Genomic DNA, 16,849 nt, shown 5'->3' with positions numbered 1-16,849 from the left:
CATCCCATCTGCAACTCTGAAAGACGCGTCACTTCGCTGAATACACGAGAGCGTTAGTTTGACGCGTCGCTCGTTTGCAGTGTAGATGCCGAACGCTGGACCAATTGCTTTCGAGGGAAAATGTGAGCGCAAGGAATTCCCCACGCCGTGAAAACAGTGTTACCTTATGTTAGGCAATAGAAAACGACGAAGCTCGCCTAGAGCTTTAAAAACAATGAGCTTTTAGAAGACTCTGTCTTTGCCAAAGAGGATAAAGTCACTTCTATTCAACATTACTGCATCAGGGAGGAGGATTCGGATGATGACAGATTTCTTAGGAATTGCTTCACTGAAATTAATGCAGTGTGTCCATCACTTACCCCACTTACTTCTCATTGAAACCTGTAAATTATGGCACGTTAAGATGAAGGTAAGTGTTTGAACCATCTCGCTAACTTGTTCATGTGATTGCCAATGCTTTTACTTAAGATATTATAGTTGTTTTGCACTTTTAAAGTTATTTCTCAAAGCATATAGGAACATTTAAGATGTCTTTTAGAAGTTCTTATTGTTACAGTGATTGTATGTACAATGTATTTGAATGTACAAGCATTGCTTATTTCATTCACTTGGATTTGCTTGAATTCCACTAAACCAACATGTTGTCATCATTCTGATCTTAAATGACCATTCTGATCTGAATAGCCCCCAGGATAGCTTGACCTACTGCTCCGTTGTGCCCCTCTCCCATAACTGTGGACTGAGTTGTTCCAGCATGATTGCAGGCATGTGACCAGAATGACTGGTTCAGTGTGAGAATCTCTTGTCTCAGGCTGACATTGCTGGTCAGGACACAGTAAGGACTTTACATGAGTGTGAACAATCGGTTTTCCAGTCCTTGGTGCTTGGGCTTGTGGTGCATCAATGTTTTCATCCAAACCAGCACTCATTTGTGGATGTTTATATTTAATGACTGTGTCATTATCTCTACTTGTGACCAAGATCAGAAATTAGCCAAGGCTTAGGGCAAAAATGCCACAGAGAGTGAATAAGAATGCCCTTGATGTGTGGGCAAAAGTGCTGTTTATCGGTTATCTGATATAACATAGTGACCAGCTTGTTATGTAAAACATATTCTTGCATATCGTCTATTGTGTTGTCACATCTTTTTATGTTACGTTTATTTATGTATTTAAAAAAATAAGGGTTAAAGTGCCTTGAACCTCAGTGGACAAATCTTAGCATATTTTCCAACTTAGCTTCTTACAATATGTAGCAATTAGTGTGTAATTTCATACTGTAACGGAGTATCAAATCCATCTGCTGGTGCAGATGAGACTCCCACTCTCATTTGCCGCAAAGTAGTCTTTCCTTAATTTGTTTTCTTTATTTGTGGCTTGATGTCTCACCCATTGTCTATCTGTCTAAATGTTTGCCAGATGTTTACATTTTTTGGGGATACAAAACTCCCCTGTGAGACATGCATTTTGAAGTATCTCTTTGGCTGTAGCTTTCTCAGCATTCTGGCCAATGGGAGGTGCTGGGGTCAGGGAGTGCTTGTGTTCTCCTGCTTTGGGAGTTTGTGATATTAGTCAGCTTGGTTCATCCAGAAATGCTGGTTCTGATACCCCCTCCCATTACAACAGCCCCCCCTCCCAAGCCCTCACACACCCCAGAGGCCTTTAGATAGCTGGAAATTCCAGTCTTCTGAAACTAATTATCCTCAATGAGAGGCTCTAAATATACCCCTTAGTTGGTGCTGTCTTGACTCTTTTCTTTGAGAAATACAGTCCTTGGTACTCCCCCCTTTCTTCCTTATGACTTTGTGTCTCAGAACTCATGCCCAATGACCCTATTGTGCCTTTGAACTGGAGAGCCAGAAGGCACAAAGGGGCTTTCAGATGATCTTACTGCTTCTTTTAGCAGATGAGGCACGTGGCTGAGATATCCCAGAATGACAATGAGAGGTATGTGGGAAGCTTCTGTGTAGGGAACATCCCTAGTGCTGGAATATGTGGCCATGACGGTGACTCCCATCTGCCAACCTTGAAATATGGGGCAGAGTGACCTAACTCATTCCACTCTGCTCTGACTTTGTGTCTTGGCCTGATGGTGTATAGAAAATCACATGAGATATGACTTAATGGGCTGGTTATTGATTTGTCTCCACATTTGAAGGCATCAGTCTTTATAAACTCTGCATCCAGGAACTGCATCACCAGGGCATCATCAGCTGAGAGCTTGCTGCAACATGAGCCGCCTCCTTGCAGACAGACTACAAGCATCAGCAAAGTTATGAGTGTGCTAGGACAACATGCATAATATGACACCTCATTTTTCTGTTTTTCTCTGGGAAAGACTTCACCATTGTCATACAACTTACAGCTATATTGAGTAATTGTCCATTGAGTAATTTCTCAAAACGTTGACATTAATCTTTTAGTTGTGGAACACTGACAAGAGCAAAACAAATGTTATGTCTCTGTGTCATAAAGTGGGCGGGCAAAACGTAAAGTATATAGGCTTCCACAAGGTGGTGGTGTTCATATATTGAGCTCAACAGTAAGGATGACTCAATTGATAGAAGTGTCAGTGTTGCCACTGAAACTGATTAGTCGATTCTGGATATCCGTTTTTTTATTTCTTGCAAACGTAATGGTTTGGTTTTCTGTGATGTATTCACCATTGTTGTTGCAAATTCTCGCAAAGATAATGTTATGAAGCTTGCTAACATTAACAGTTAGAAAGCAACAACTGTTTTTGTTGAAAATGCAAGAAATCATTTTTGATATTGAAATCAATAATCAGTAAAAATGTGTCAAACTGCAGACAAATCAATGAGTTAATGAAATTATAGTGTTACATTTTATCCGTGTAATTTCCTATCCATGTAATTTTGTTTTCCTTTTTGTCAAGAAAACAAAATAGTAATCCAATGTTAGAAAGAAATGCTAATAAACCTTTTTTGAATTATTAACCCTGTATAAAACCTATTTGTTGAAAAAAATAAGTATATAAGTATAAAAATACATTCCAAATAAATCAATCAATAAATAAATTGCTCAGAACACAAACTCATCGCCCTGAAATGACACAAATCAGGATTTCCTTATTAGTCATAAGTTTCACCGTTTGTAATATTACTAATATATATACATATATGCATTGGCTTTCCTTAGTAATTAGTCATGTCTAAAGGGATAGTCCAAAAATGAAAATTTGTCACCATTTACTCACCCACAAGTTGTTCCAAATATGTAAGATTTTCTTTCTTCTGCTGAACACAAAAGAAGATATTCTGAGGAATAACAGTAACCAAGCAGTTGATTGACTTCCACATAAAAAAAAAAAAAATACTAGAAGGCATCAACCATTTGGTGACCGACATTCTTTAGAATATCTTCTTTTGTGATCAGCAGAAGTAAGGTTTGGAACAACTTGAGGGTGAGTAAATGATGACAGAATTTTAATTTTGGGGTGAACTGTCCCTTTAATAGAATTTTTATTAAAAGAAATTGTCAAGATTATAGTTATTCGTAGTGTAAGAAGGGGAGATTGGTGATCATATCTACTATGTTGCCAGATCAAGATCATCTTAGTTTGAAGCCTAATGGATTTCCTTACCATCATAGCACAACTGTATAATTTAGAAAGAAATCGTGTCATCTGTTTTCTTTCACACTAGATTAATAGAATGATATAGTGTAATGTCATGCTCTTGTAACCTTGCTGTACAGCTGGCAGTAGCCAAATATGTGGGAGTCTCACTAAGCAGATACAAGGCCGACTGCCTTTGTTTTGACTAACGAAAGACAAAATGCAAAGCTTGTGTATTTTTTAGCAGGCACATCTTATTGCTGATGGCTGTTTTCAGTAAGAGCTTCAAGATTTGCTCTCCAGTGACAGTGTGTTATATTGACTGAATTTTTAAAGGGACAGTTTTGTAAAATGCAATCATCTTTAAGTTACATTCATGTTTTCAGGTCCCAAAACGTATTGTTTCAGTAGACCTCAAATTACATTATAACATTTGTTTTTTATTAAAAGTCAATGTGTGAAAGAAGTGTGTGGGTCAGATGTTCTTGAGTGTGTGTGAGATTTAGATGGTCAATTAAAGTGGCATATGTGACTAATTCATCCGTCTGATTTACAATTTGAAAGTGAAAACAGTCTAATGTGTAAAGTATCATGGCGCTTGGAGTCTGTTACTGTTCATCATCTGCAGCGTGACTCAGTTCTGCAAAAAGGTTCATTCAGTGACTGTCTCGCTAGATGGGGAAAAAATAAAGCAATCAGAGTAAAAACATCTTTAAAAATACTTTACCTATTAAATTATTTATTTTGATTATATTTGAAAAGGGAATTTTAGAACAATTGGTTTTTCATCCCTCAGGCTTGGTTGTAAATTATTTAAATAGACTGAGACATTAAGTATTCATCTAGCATAATGCTTTCCAGTGTCTGGCCCTCAGAGAGAAAACAAACCATTTGACCATTTAAGCTCTAAAACAGACACCACAACCATCATTAGCGGCTCAGCTTCTGTTGTTTTTCACTATAATGTGCGTAAAAGGGATTGGCACTTTCACAGTCTGAGATAAGTGACAAGGTAGACTGATAAAGAATTAGATTATTTTAAAGAGTGTCAAGTGTCTCTGTGTTTTTAGATTGTTCCCCCCCTCTTTGCTCTGGTCAATACTTTCCATCCACAGATGTGTGATTTGAACTGTGTGGAATGTTGGCCTTGCTCTTTGTGTAATGTTTAATTGGTTGAGGTTTTGTGAGGATCGTATACTGTCTGGCAAGAGGTAGTAACTTTCTTGTGCAGACCAAATAGTATTTTCCTTATATTAGAAAGAGATAATGCAGAAGACATTGATGTCTTGTTACACCATACATGGTGTAAACTCATTATATTTTCCTTTCACATACCTGATTGTAGTCATCTTGTTAATTCTATCCAGCACAAACAACCTATCCAAGTCTCAAAAAACATTTTAAAGGGAAAAGTTCAAACCTTTTATTGAATTCTAGGATGATTGGGGTGATTTTGTAGGTAGTGATTATGCATAGAAAAGCATTGATAAATATAATAGAACAAAGATACAAATTAAATAAATAGTGCTTTATATTTTTCAGGTAAGTCTAACAGTAGAGGTACAGAAATGGAATAATCAAACGTAAAATAACACTGCATAGTATTCACTGTATATATTGTAATGTAATTAATCTGTGTTAAAACTACAAAAGTGATTTTTCTCTTTGTCTTTTGTTGTTTGATTAACATTCATGACACCGAAAGCAGCAGGAATATAGGCTGCTGTCACTTTAAGACCGAATGCGTGAATCCAAAATATACATCCGGTTTTCTTTCTAGATTGTTTAGCTCACATTTTTTATCTCAAATATTTTAAATAATCTTTACCTCAGCCATAGTTTTCAAATGTCATTTGCTTATGTGCACATTTAAAAATAGCTCTTCTGGCATTCTTCAAAATCTTTGCAGTACTTCTCTGTATTCCACAGATGAAAGAAAGACAGGTATTTTGAATGATCTGAATGTGAGTAAATGACAGAATTTTTATTTTGAATTTTCAAATTGTTCTAACTGTTCAGAATTTTAAACTGTTCTAAAACTAAGCATTCTAAAAACAATTGTTCAAGATCCAGATGATCTTGCTTAAATTCACCTATTATGTTTCCTGTATACCTAACCAGTAGTTATAAATTTGCTAAATTACATTGATTACAAATCTTGACTCTGTGGAGCAGTAGGTTAATATATAAAACTTGTAATGGGAGTCTAAATTGCTGGAGGCTTTTTTTTTTTTCAGTGGGAGTATCTTTATTTACCTGTAAGTGTCATTGACACATATCATGGAAGGAATGACTCAGCACCTTAGTGCAGAAATGGAATTTCCTTTGAAACTCCTGCTATCCCACTTCACATCCACTCATTTCTTTCTGAGGTCATGAATGTTGTATCTGTTCATGATCCCACATTTCTTGTCATTCTTAGCTGACAGGATTTCAAGGTTGACCAGATGTAATGTTTTGGTCCACAGTCGTATTTACAAAGGCTGCTACCTTGGAATCCTGTGGACTGTGGTGTGGCATTCAATTAACCTTTACTTTGTCAGTGTATTGAAGCACGCAATAAACTGAATTCTGGTCACCAAGCACTTTAGAAGGGCATGTTTGTGGTGAAAATGGCATAAAAATGTGGAAAAGGCTAATTTCAGGCATGTTTATCTCCATTTAAAACCATAGTTTCTACAAGACTTGTAGATTTCGGCATCTTCCTCATGGAATGACTTCATGTTTCTTCTGTCTGGATTTAATTAGAATGCTCCACTGCCCTTTTCATTTGCCCCTTGGTCCTTTGAGGACTGCTCTTAACCAGGATGGTATGGAGGGAGGGCTTTTCTTTGTACCCAAAGCCTCACCACCTGACCTCAGTTTCTGACAAACAACATGTCCAGCCCTGAGAAGTGCATTGTCTTTGTCGTTTATCTCAAGGCTATGCCTATTTTTGGACTTATCCTTTTATGCTAGTGTTTTACATCTTTCAGTGATGTGAGTAATATTATAAAGGCAACCAGCTGTTGCATCACTCACTCTGTTGCATCACTGATAATGAGACATTTGCAGTTTATTTGTTCTCCTTATAAACAGTAAAGGTTTTATAGCAAGACAAAACATGTCAGTTGGTTAGAGTAAATTGACTTTAACCTATGAGTGTACATTAGCATTCCTGAGAGTACTTAAGCCACAGTTACATTTTTATGTCAGCAATTCATTTGAAGTAAATTTATAGGAGGTAACAGAAAAAAAATTATCCACTCCGGACATGAGCAAAACCAAAGTGTGCCATCTACGTTTTAAAACAGGCACACAGCAGAAAACGAGGCCTTCTTGTGGCTCAGCTGTGTTTAGCTTGGATTCAGTCATGCAGTGCTAGTAAAGGCGAATGGGCTGGTTTTATTTTTAGGCTGTATAGGAAAGGTGTGTCTTTGAACTTTGTCAGCAGAGGCATGTGATCAGGGTCTGGTTGCTGTGAGGGCAATTGAATTCTCAAATTGAATCTTCTTTGAAGATTGTTTTAGGTTCACTTAAATTAAAGGTTCTTATTTTTTAAAGCATAATAAATGTTGAAATTGATAGCTTTTAGTTATACTGTAATGCTGAATGTCTATAATTATTGTTTTAAAAAAAAAAAATCTATTTCATATAGACATCAGTACCAGTATTAGTATCGGTGATAATGGCCATCATTCATAAAAAGATACCATTAAAGAAATATTTAAAATATACCATCTTTAAGTTGTTTCTACATTAATTTGGAGAGTAACTGTGAAATTATTACAATATTAAAAACTCCAATGTTTTTAATCACAGAAAAAATGTGTGATTAATTAGTTATTTTTAATCGATTGACTGCACTAATATTATATTATATTATATTATATTATATTATATTATATTATATTATATTATATTATATTATATTATATTATATTATATTATATTATATTATATTATATTATATTATATTATATTATATTATATTATATTATATTATATTATACACTGCCCGGCCAAAAATAAATAAATAAAAATTGGATTTTAAATTGGATTTAAATAGACAAATACTTGTCAAGACAATGTCTTGACCAAAAAATTATGCTCCTCTTGATGGAAATACATTTTTGGTGTGATGTTATCAATTCTCTAAAGTCTCCTCCAGCACATCCCAAAGACTTTCAATGAATTTAAGGTCTGGATTCAGAGGTGCCAATTCATATGTGAAAATGATTCTTCATGCTCCCTACCAACCATTCTTTCACAGTTTGAGCCTGATGAATATTGCCTTTGTCATCCTAGAATATGACCATGCTTCTTCTTCCTACATGGTTGTTTAGGAATTAAAAGCTACACACTCCATCAATTAGTGTTAGAAGAATTGTTCCCAAACATATAACATGCTAGTAACATAATAATCACGGCAATATTGATCCAATCTCTTAAGCATTTGCCCTTTTTTTGTTTTTTTGGCTGGACAGTGCATTTTTTTTAATAATATGTTATGTTATAAGTAATATTATGTTCTATTATATGGTGTTATATTATTGATCTAAGGCTTGAACATATAATTATACTAAGTAGATAATGACAGTAATACTGGATTGGACAGTTTATCAACTGATACTGAGATGAGATAAGACAATTTTACTCTCTTTTTATATATTTGTTGGTTGCACTGCCATTTCTAGCAAAATACTAATAATATATGCAAAAATCATCTCTTTGTGCTTTTATTTCAGTGATGTGGATCCTGTTGGACTTGTTTGATATGTCCCACTTGATGTCACAGACGGTTTATATATCATTGTTGGCACAGAGGGGCAGGTGCTCGCCGTGTGTTTACACATTTTCCATCACATTCATGATGCTGAATTGAACATTATAGGCCACCGAGCAATCCAAGCCATGGTAATTATTTTTCTACCTTTTCTTACCTTTTTTGCTTCCTTGTAATCCTCTTTAGTCTGTTAAGGACTGCGTGTATACAATATATAATGGACTGGCTTCGATTCTTAAGCAAGTTGAGAACACGCCCACGAGATTGAAGGTTACCCAAGTGGCCTGACTGCTTTTCTTTTTCTTTTTTTTACTCCCCAACAGTTCATTGGTACAGTTAAGATTTTCTCAGAAAGAGGCAGGTAGTTGTCGGTAAGCCCTAACTAACGTAACCGCTGCTGTAGTTGGCAAAGTGTCAATTAAATGACTATTTGTCTCTTTGCATCTCATTTACTCATGTGAATGGTGACAAAACCGACTGCATTTCAGCTCTTTTCACTAAGCCACACCATGCCACAGACCCTGGTTTCCTGTTTGTCAGCTGGATTGTCTCAGATAAAAATGCTTGACAAAGGCTATGGCTGCATATGCACAAAGATAGGGTGAAAAAACCTAATGTCAGAATGGGGCAGATTGACATTATTTTTTATATCTTGGTCAATTCAATAGAGTGTTTGGCACAGGGGATTAATCTTCATGTTGTCCCAAACTTGAAAGACTTTCTTTCTTCTGTAGAATGCAAAAGAAGGCATTTTGAAAAATGTCTTACTGTTAATTAGTTCAATCCGATGTGGTTTTGGACCCTATTGAGGTTCTTCAAACAGTTCTTCAAATAGGGTTGGGAACAACATGAGGGTGAGTAAATGATGACAGAATTTTCATTTTTGGGAGAACTATCCCTTAATGTTTAAATAGAATATAGCCGAATCAAGCAGCAGAGTCACAATTCAGTACCTTTCCTTTGGTTGGAAGAACGTAGTGACGTAGAAATCAGTGGTTGGGCCTCTGATGAATTGGAAGTGTTTCTTGTCGCTGTTCTTTTCAACAGCACAACCAGGTGGGGCGGCTCTTCCAGTTTTATAATGCGTGGCCTCTTTCATGCCTCATATCAAACATAAAGCCTGCTTTATGAGGTGTCATATGACCTGCAGGGCCACTCCCATTTCACCTTCTCTCTGTAGTTCCTTTTTTGAGTGCTGAGATCTAGTCAGTTGATATACATTTTGGTTTTCGCTCTCCTCAAAACAACTAATTTTAAAAAAGCATTTCATCTGGGTGGAAATCCCCATGCCTGCTTTACTCCTGCCACGTCTACGTCAAGTTGATGAAAACCTTTACACTCTTACCCAGTCTTGTGTTACCCGTCTCGCATAGCTCAAGCCTCAAGGTGTAGTCTGGTTGTTACTTTGTTCAGGTTTCCCCTCCCCCACTGGCCTTCCCAGCCTATCCAAACCACAGCCTGAGCTCACCTGAAGTCATTTGCATATTAGTTCTGCCCTTGCATCTGATTGGTTCTAAGCTAAAGTTCTGTTTCACAGCCTGTCTGTCAGTGGTTACTCGGGGGGGATGAGTCACAGTGAGAGAGAGCTTTGCTTTGCAGTACTTCTCTTTTTTAAAGATTTCAACCCGCAGCCATTGCCCTCCCCTACTCTGTTCTCATTTTCGTTCTTTCGTACTACCACTGAAGTGAGTGGGAGAGGCAGAGGGCAGGTCAGTGTTCAACACCTTGAACATGCCATTCGATTCGCTTTAGACACACCCTTGGATTATTTTTTATTTTTTTTTTACTCCCGTCAACATAATCTTTCTCTTTTTTTTAAGATAATTTCTTTTTTATCTCATTTTTCCAACATTTTCATTAATGTTTTGCTCCATAGCCATGGAGTTTGACATGAAACCACTGAACGTTTAAGGTTAGTGACCATTTTATATCTTTATGACATAATATTATTCAGTTGTATATCTGTTAGCGTGAAGTATCTGTTGTCTGCATTCGTTGCTTTGAAAGCATTATTCATATTTTTTTCATATACCTGTATAGGCAATATACATTGCGTTTGTTATGAAGTTACATTTTCTGGGTTTTTTTAGGTCAACATAGAAATACAGTTTTCAATATACATTTTATTACGATGCTGCTAAGTATCGATAGTCTGTGCGTTTAGTCTACCTTTTAATAATCAACTATTGTATGAATGATTCACAATTTTATTATAAATTGCTACAGACGTGTGTAAAAACAGGTTTAGTGCTGTTTTCCCTACATGAAAGACCATTTTGCAGTTGTACAAATCTAACGAAACATATTTATGATATAGTGTGCATATTTACAAGTTTATAGTCACATGTTTTGCAAAGTATCATTGCCTTATATGGGTACCAAGAGTGAGGTAGGCAATCATGTTTTGTAAGCCTGTTGACCAAGCCCATACGACGGTTAGAGTGGGTTGCAGTGTCAAAATAAACTTTTCAATTACATATTTGCCTGTTTAAGCTATATGCTTACCAAGTTGCCAACTATGCACAATGCATACAATTAACTTTAGCACCAATGTACCTTTTCTTCACGTAAGTGGCGGTTTTGCTGTTGTAGAGTGTCATTGATTCCATTACGTGGGCTTGTAGATTTCAGTTTGATTTTTAGACTGGCTTATCAGGCCTCATCATTGCCGTGAAACCTGGTCTGAATGTTGCTCATCCAGTTGTTCTACGAAACCACAGTAACCCAGGAGAGAGGAGAGTGACAAACAAATCTAGTCATTGTACCCGAGCACCTCTTTTTTGCTCTTTCTCTTTTTTTTGAGATATAACCTTCGCAGAACGTCATTTTGACTGACTTCACCACGTGTAATTATGCCTGACACCATATTTGCTATAGTAACTTTTGTCATCATCTCCATGGAATGTGCTGAGACTAGCTTGTAAGTAGTAGGGAAATAAGTCTCCTAGACAAAACAATAATTTTTTGACATGATTATGTTCAAGCATGTGGCCAAGAGTGATACTGAAAGTTTTAAGCAAATTAATATCTTTGTTGAAGTTACAGACAGTCACGTGGGCATCAGCTTTAGGCTAATGCCATTGCTTGTTTTGGTAATATTTCTAATTAGATTTTTGAGGTCTTTTATAGATTTTTAACTAATCATAATGAGCTTCTTATATTCATGATTGTTCATGCAAAATTGTTCATGTGCATTTGATTTTTAAAACATCCTTTGTGTTCAGTCAGATTCACATATGAAAGAATTTTGGTGGAGGTCAGAAAACATGGACTTCTAGGGTATTTTCCCCCAACCAACACACCCTATGTCATATGACCTCAGGTGTTCAGGGCAATCAGATTTTACTTAAATGGCTGTGTTATCTTGTCAGACCCCCTGTTAGGCTGGAGATACCAACACCACTCCAACTATTATGCCCCCCACCCGACTATCCCTGATTTGTTTTGTAAATGAGCCAGGGCACCTGGAGTTGGCTAGTAGTCAAACACAGGCCCCTGTGCTGCAGATTGCTTTGTTTGGGCCTTCTCTTTAGGTCTGAGTTTCTGTCACAGTTGGCAGCGAGGCCAGTAGTGTCAGGTTGGCTCTTCACATAAAACAGCGTCAACAAGTCCTTGCCTGTAATTGGATCATTAGGTCCTGCTGAGCAGGAGGGGTGGACCATACTGCTCTAGCTGGTCTAGCATGGAGAACAGAAGAGGGCTGGGCCTGAGAAAGAATATTTGTCCTCTTCCTGTCACAGCATTGTGTGGCATGAATTAGGGCTGCACAATATTGAAGAAAAATGCGATATGTGATAACTCATTAAATAATGCAATGTTTGATGAGGTTTATTTAACAACAGAAATTGAATAATCAATTATAAAAAAACAGCGTAGTCTTCACTGTATGGATTAAATGTATGCTGATTCTTATTAAAGCTACAAAAGTTATTCACAGACGTAAGCAGGTTTATTAGGCTGCTGTCACTTTAGGAGCTGTACGGATCCAGTATATTGTTACATGTGTACTTTCTTTCTCAGTTGTTTAGTCCATTTATGGTTTAGGCATAACTGTGTTTACATGAATTACTCACTAAGATGGGCATTTTTGCATAATTTTTGTATGTATTTGACCATAAGATGCGTAAGAGAACTGAATTCAGGATCACACGCTGTCTGATAGGCGGCTTTCTGTGTGCGTGACTACTCCACTTATTGCGGCTAATAACGTTAAGCATGTCACATGTATGTAACAGTCACGTGTCCAGTCTACTCTCTGTGTCGACCTAAAACTTGGACTTTTTGTAATCTTTTGAAATATTAAAATCATGCAATTATCGCAAGCCATTGCGATATGCATATCTTGGTATGTCCATTTGCGATGTTTAGATAATTTTGATATATTGTGCAGCTCTAGCGTGGATGAGAAACTGTTGCTAAGGCTTATATTGAAGACTATAGTTTGTTAGTATTTCTGTTCTTTTAGTGCTTTGTCATTCCTCCAGTTTTGATTGAGTTTTTTGAATTGTAGATTGAGGAACCTGATTGGTAGCTAACTAGAGATTTTGAGGGCATCTCTAGCATTTTTTTTTTTAATGTTTAAGATTTCCTGTCATACAGCATACATTTTTTTTTAGAGAGATCTTAATCTTAAAAGCTAGTTTCTCAATGTGATATAATACTCAAAGAAATGTTTAGAAACGTTGAAACTGACTACAGTTTAAATGTCTCTAATATGACCATGACTACAGTATGCAAAATCCCAGACTATTTATAAGTGAAAAGTTATATGAGATCACCATATGAGATAACAATTGTGTTGCCGTTGGGTATCTTTTGAATTTTTACTGAAAGCAGTAGTGTTCTGTTGAAGTAGTCCAAGTAGTCATTTCTTTGTCGATATGCTGTTGACTGCTTGGGCAGATTTGCATCACATTTTCATACTGCTCTCCCCATTTCCATTGAGCAACACACATTCTCAGTGTCGAAACTGTATGATTCCTAAAACAAGCTCAGACTGGCATACCTCGATTCTCAGGTATCAGATATACTGGCAGAAGATTTGCTATCACAGATGATTACATAATTCAGTATCAACTTGAAGAAAATGAGAGAATGTGTAGAGAAGATCAGTTATTTTATATTTAATCCATACAAACAACTAGAGATAATGTGTTTTTGTCCAAAACATACATAACATCATGGTTTAGGAAAGAAAGCGGAACAAATGGTCAGTCAGTTTAGCCAAAGAGAATCATAAGGAAGAGTGGCCTGCAGTTTCGTCTTGGAAATGCCCTTTTGTTGAAGAAGTTGACGACTCCCACCCACCTGCTACACCCGTTTTGTTTTTGTCTCAAGCCTTGGTGGGTGATATTCCACTGAAACTGCCCACTGAATGGTTCTTTCTGTTGTTTTAGAGTTGAGAACATTCATTTACATCCTGTTCCCAAGGGCATAGATTATCATGTGGTACACCAGGTTTTACTTTGATTTTGGGAAATTGAGATAAAAAAAATCTTATCAAATAGTATGCTTCAATAATAGGAACATTAATTGGTTGAGAAGTTGGCAGTTCTACAGAAACTTCTTTAAGTCTACTTTCAGATCCACTTAATAGAACCAACTCTGTTGCACTTTTGGTTCAGTTAAGGACTCTTAAGGACACATTTACTGTCGATCTGCAAATTTTTTATAGGAATTTTGTGTGAGTTTGAAAGTTTTACCCACATTCATTCACAGTGTTTATCATCAAAAAACTGCTTGGTTTGAAAGTGACTTTTGTGTGAGCTGTGCTTCATACATCGCTACACTAATGACAATATACAATAGTTATTTTTTGCCCCTGAAACCGCAACTTTAGAATGACTAAACGTGTTTTTTTGATCATTGAACGTGTCTTTTTATGCTTATATGTCCTTCACTGAGCATGTTACCGTCAGAAATTAAATATCACTTTCCACATTACCGTTGTTGGATCTTACCAAAGATGTGCTATATGTCACATGTTTGCAGATGAATGATATGTCAGACCACTTCCCATGCAAACCACACTACTTAGTCTTTTTTTGCTTAGACTGTAATCACTAAATTAGTCACAAAAAACATCACATTGTCAAGCATCTCATGACAAAGTGCCAAAAAGTTAACCAAATAGCCATAACCACCCAAAGAAACTGTATTGAAATCAGTCTTATGAAACAGTGCATTGCAAACACTGTGTTTTCCAGAGCGCCTATCTTTTGTCAAAACAGTTGCAAGCATTTCCTCTTTTGATAGAAAGGCCTCTGTCTCTTTGTAACCTGCTCTACTGCAACTCTTGAGTCAAGTCAGCCGCCTGGCGTTCTCATTTAGGAGGAATACTGTCAGCATTGCACCCTTCCAGACTCAAAGCAACATGGATTCTCATTTACCTCTGACACCAGTTTAGTGTTGTGTACCAGTCTCTTGGATGCTTAGGCCCAGACATAGACTTGTTTTCATCTAGAGTTTTAGTTGTAAACAGTTGTATGTGTGTGTTGCTAATGAGTACTTAAGAGATGGACCAGATGAGGACTAGTGGTTACCTCCCATATACAGTGTAGGGGCAACCCCTTTGTCTAATATTCTACTCTGCCTGGTAAACAACAAATACACAAACATGTGACTGGTTATCATCATCATGACAATTCATTGTTTTTCATAGGAACAGCTCAGGGCAGATACCAGCCTTGAAATGTAATTACATGCAATTCAGGCTCACAAAGACTGAAAACAAAAAGCTTCACAGTTTTAAAGTTGTGAATAGAAGCAACCATTTCGCAAGCTCTAAAGCAACACGTGTGGTGAGCAGCTAAGCAAGTATCTAGCATTTTAGTGAAACGCACGCAGGCTTTGAGCATGCTGTGGGTGGTTGTGTTTAACAGAACATTAAACCACAAGTCACACAGCTCTAAAAAGGCTTGCTAATGAAAAAGTGTTAGTTTCTGATGGTTTAATGTGAGTTTTTTTAACTGAGTTTTAAAATTAGGATGTATGGTTTTGATGTGAGCTATGGTTTGCATGTACAGAATCATATCGGTAAATTATGCTAAATAAAAAGGTTGACTGTTGGAAAGTCAGATATTGTTTGTTTGTTTTTTAGATTTTTGGTATATGCTATACATTTTAGCGTCCAATTTAGAGTTTTTTTTTCAAAGGATAATATTTTATATTTTCTTATAGTAGATTCTAACTAAATTTCTGTTTGTTGTAGAAGAGGAATGATTACATTTGTGTTTATTTTTTGGCCTCTTTTGATTTTCAGGGAAAAAAATAAATAAAAAATTAAGGCCAGTATATACATTTGTTACAGCATTTACTAAACTTTGTTAAAGTTAATTTGAGTTTCGTTAACATTAGTTAATGAAACTCAAATTAACTTTAACAAAGTTTAGTAAATGCTGTAACAAATGTATTGCTCATGGTTAGTTCATGTTAACTAATGAACCTTATTGTAAAGAGTTACCATTGTATGTTTAATAGGTCCAAATGTGTCTAGTTTAAGAACACAGCATCCTCAGTTAGTCTAGAAACACATTACATCATCCAGAGGAAAATATACTCACAAATTCTGTAGTTATATCACAACCTATTGGGGTGACTAAATATTCTTTGTAAGCTGACTAAAATAATCCCTGTATGTATTTTACTGAGTGTGGTTTGAAGATGGCTGCAGTAGTGTCATATTTTAGCTGTGGGAAATTGAAATCCCAGAACACTGCAGACCCATGGAAACTCTACAGACCTGAGAGTGTTGTTTACCGCCCCCACCTCCCAAAAAGTCATATTTACAGCTACTTTAAAGGTTTTACATCTTCATCAAGAAGTGTCTTTAAAAAGTACATTATCAGTGTTCAAAAAGTTTAATCCAAAACTATAACATAAATTAAGTTTTGTTTGGCCGGTCATTTGGACACTTTTTCTTGTGAAAAACACTATATATTTATTAGATGAATTGAAAGGATCTTTGCCATATCACACTAGCTATGGAATGAGGATGCCAGATGGTTTCAGTTCAGGCCACCTATTGACCTAATTTTGCTTGAAAAATAACTCTATGTTCATTAGTTAATGTCAGTTGTGTTGCAAAAAAAAAATATTAAAAATGATAGTTGAGATGTTAGCCTTTGGCAGAAGTCTTTTAAATTATATATGGTAAAATTATGAGATGATTTTTATGTGCTATCACCCACATGTTATGACTAAATGTTTATCATATCTTATTTTCAGTCCTTACTTTTCATGCTTAAATGTCAACTACCCATTGTATCTGTGTCATATCACTCAACATGCTATAGGTCACCTCACAACCGGTCTCTTAGCAACAGCCACTCCTTGTTTACATTTTCATTGTGAGTCTCATTTAGTGTTCCCAGTCCTCAAGAGATATTCTGTCTATTGCATACGCACAAATTAGTGCCTTGTTATTGGTACCTTACAGTGAACCCAAATGCTTTACTATCAGATTCTGCTGATTTGATGGATAACTACGTTTTTACTAACTATATTTTA

General features: G+C 36.3%; 1 protein-coding gene across 3 annotated transcripts in view; it reads left to right on the top strand.

Moving 5' to 3' along the window:
* The first annotated feature begins 51 nt into the window (after positions 1–51).
* elf1 (E74-like ETS transcription factor 1) overlaps positions 52–16,849 on the top strand; it is a 43,630-nt gene continuing 26,832 nt past the window's right edge. The window contains exons 1-2 of one of the 3 annotated variants that reach the window (XM_067388423.1): positions 52–409; positions 8,304–8,472. The gene's annotated coding sequence lies outside the window, so the exon portion shown is untranslated. Of the gene's footprint in view, positions 410–8,303; positions 8,473–9,966; positions 10,254–16,849 lie in introns of those variants that run through there. The other 2 variants (XM_067388438.1, XM_067388413.1) reach the window with 2 other exon arrangements.

This window comes from Chanodichthys erythropterus, chromosome 1 (genome assembly GCF_024489055.1).
Source record: "Chanodichthys erythropterus isolate Z2021 chromosome 1, ASM2448905v1, whole genome shotgun sequence".
NCBI lineage: Eukaryota > Metazoa > Chordata > Actinopteri > Cypriniformes > Xenocyprididae > Chanodichthys > Chanodichthys erythropterus.
Note: the sequence above shows the minus strand (reverse complement) of the source record. Positions and strands in the feature narration are given on the sequence as shown.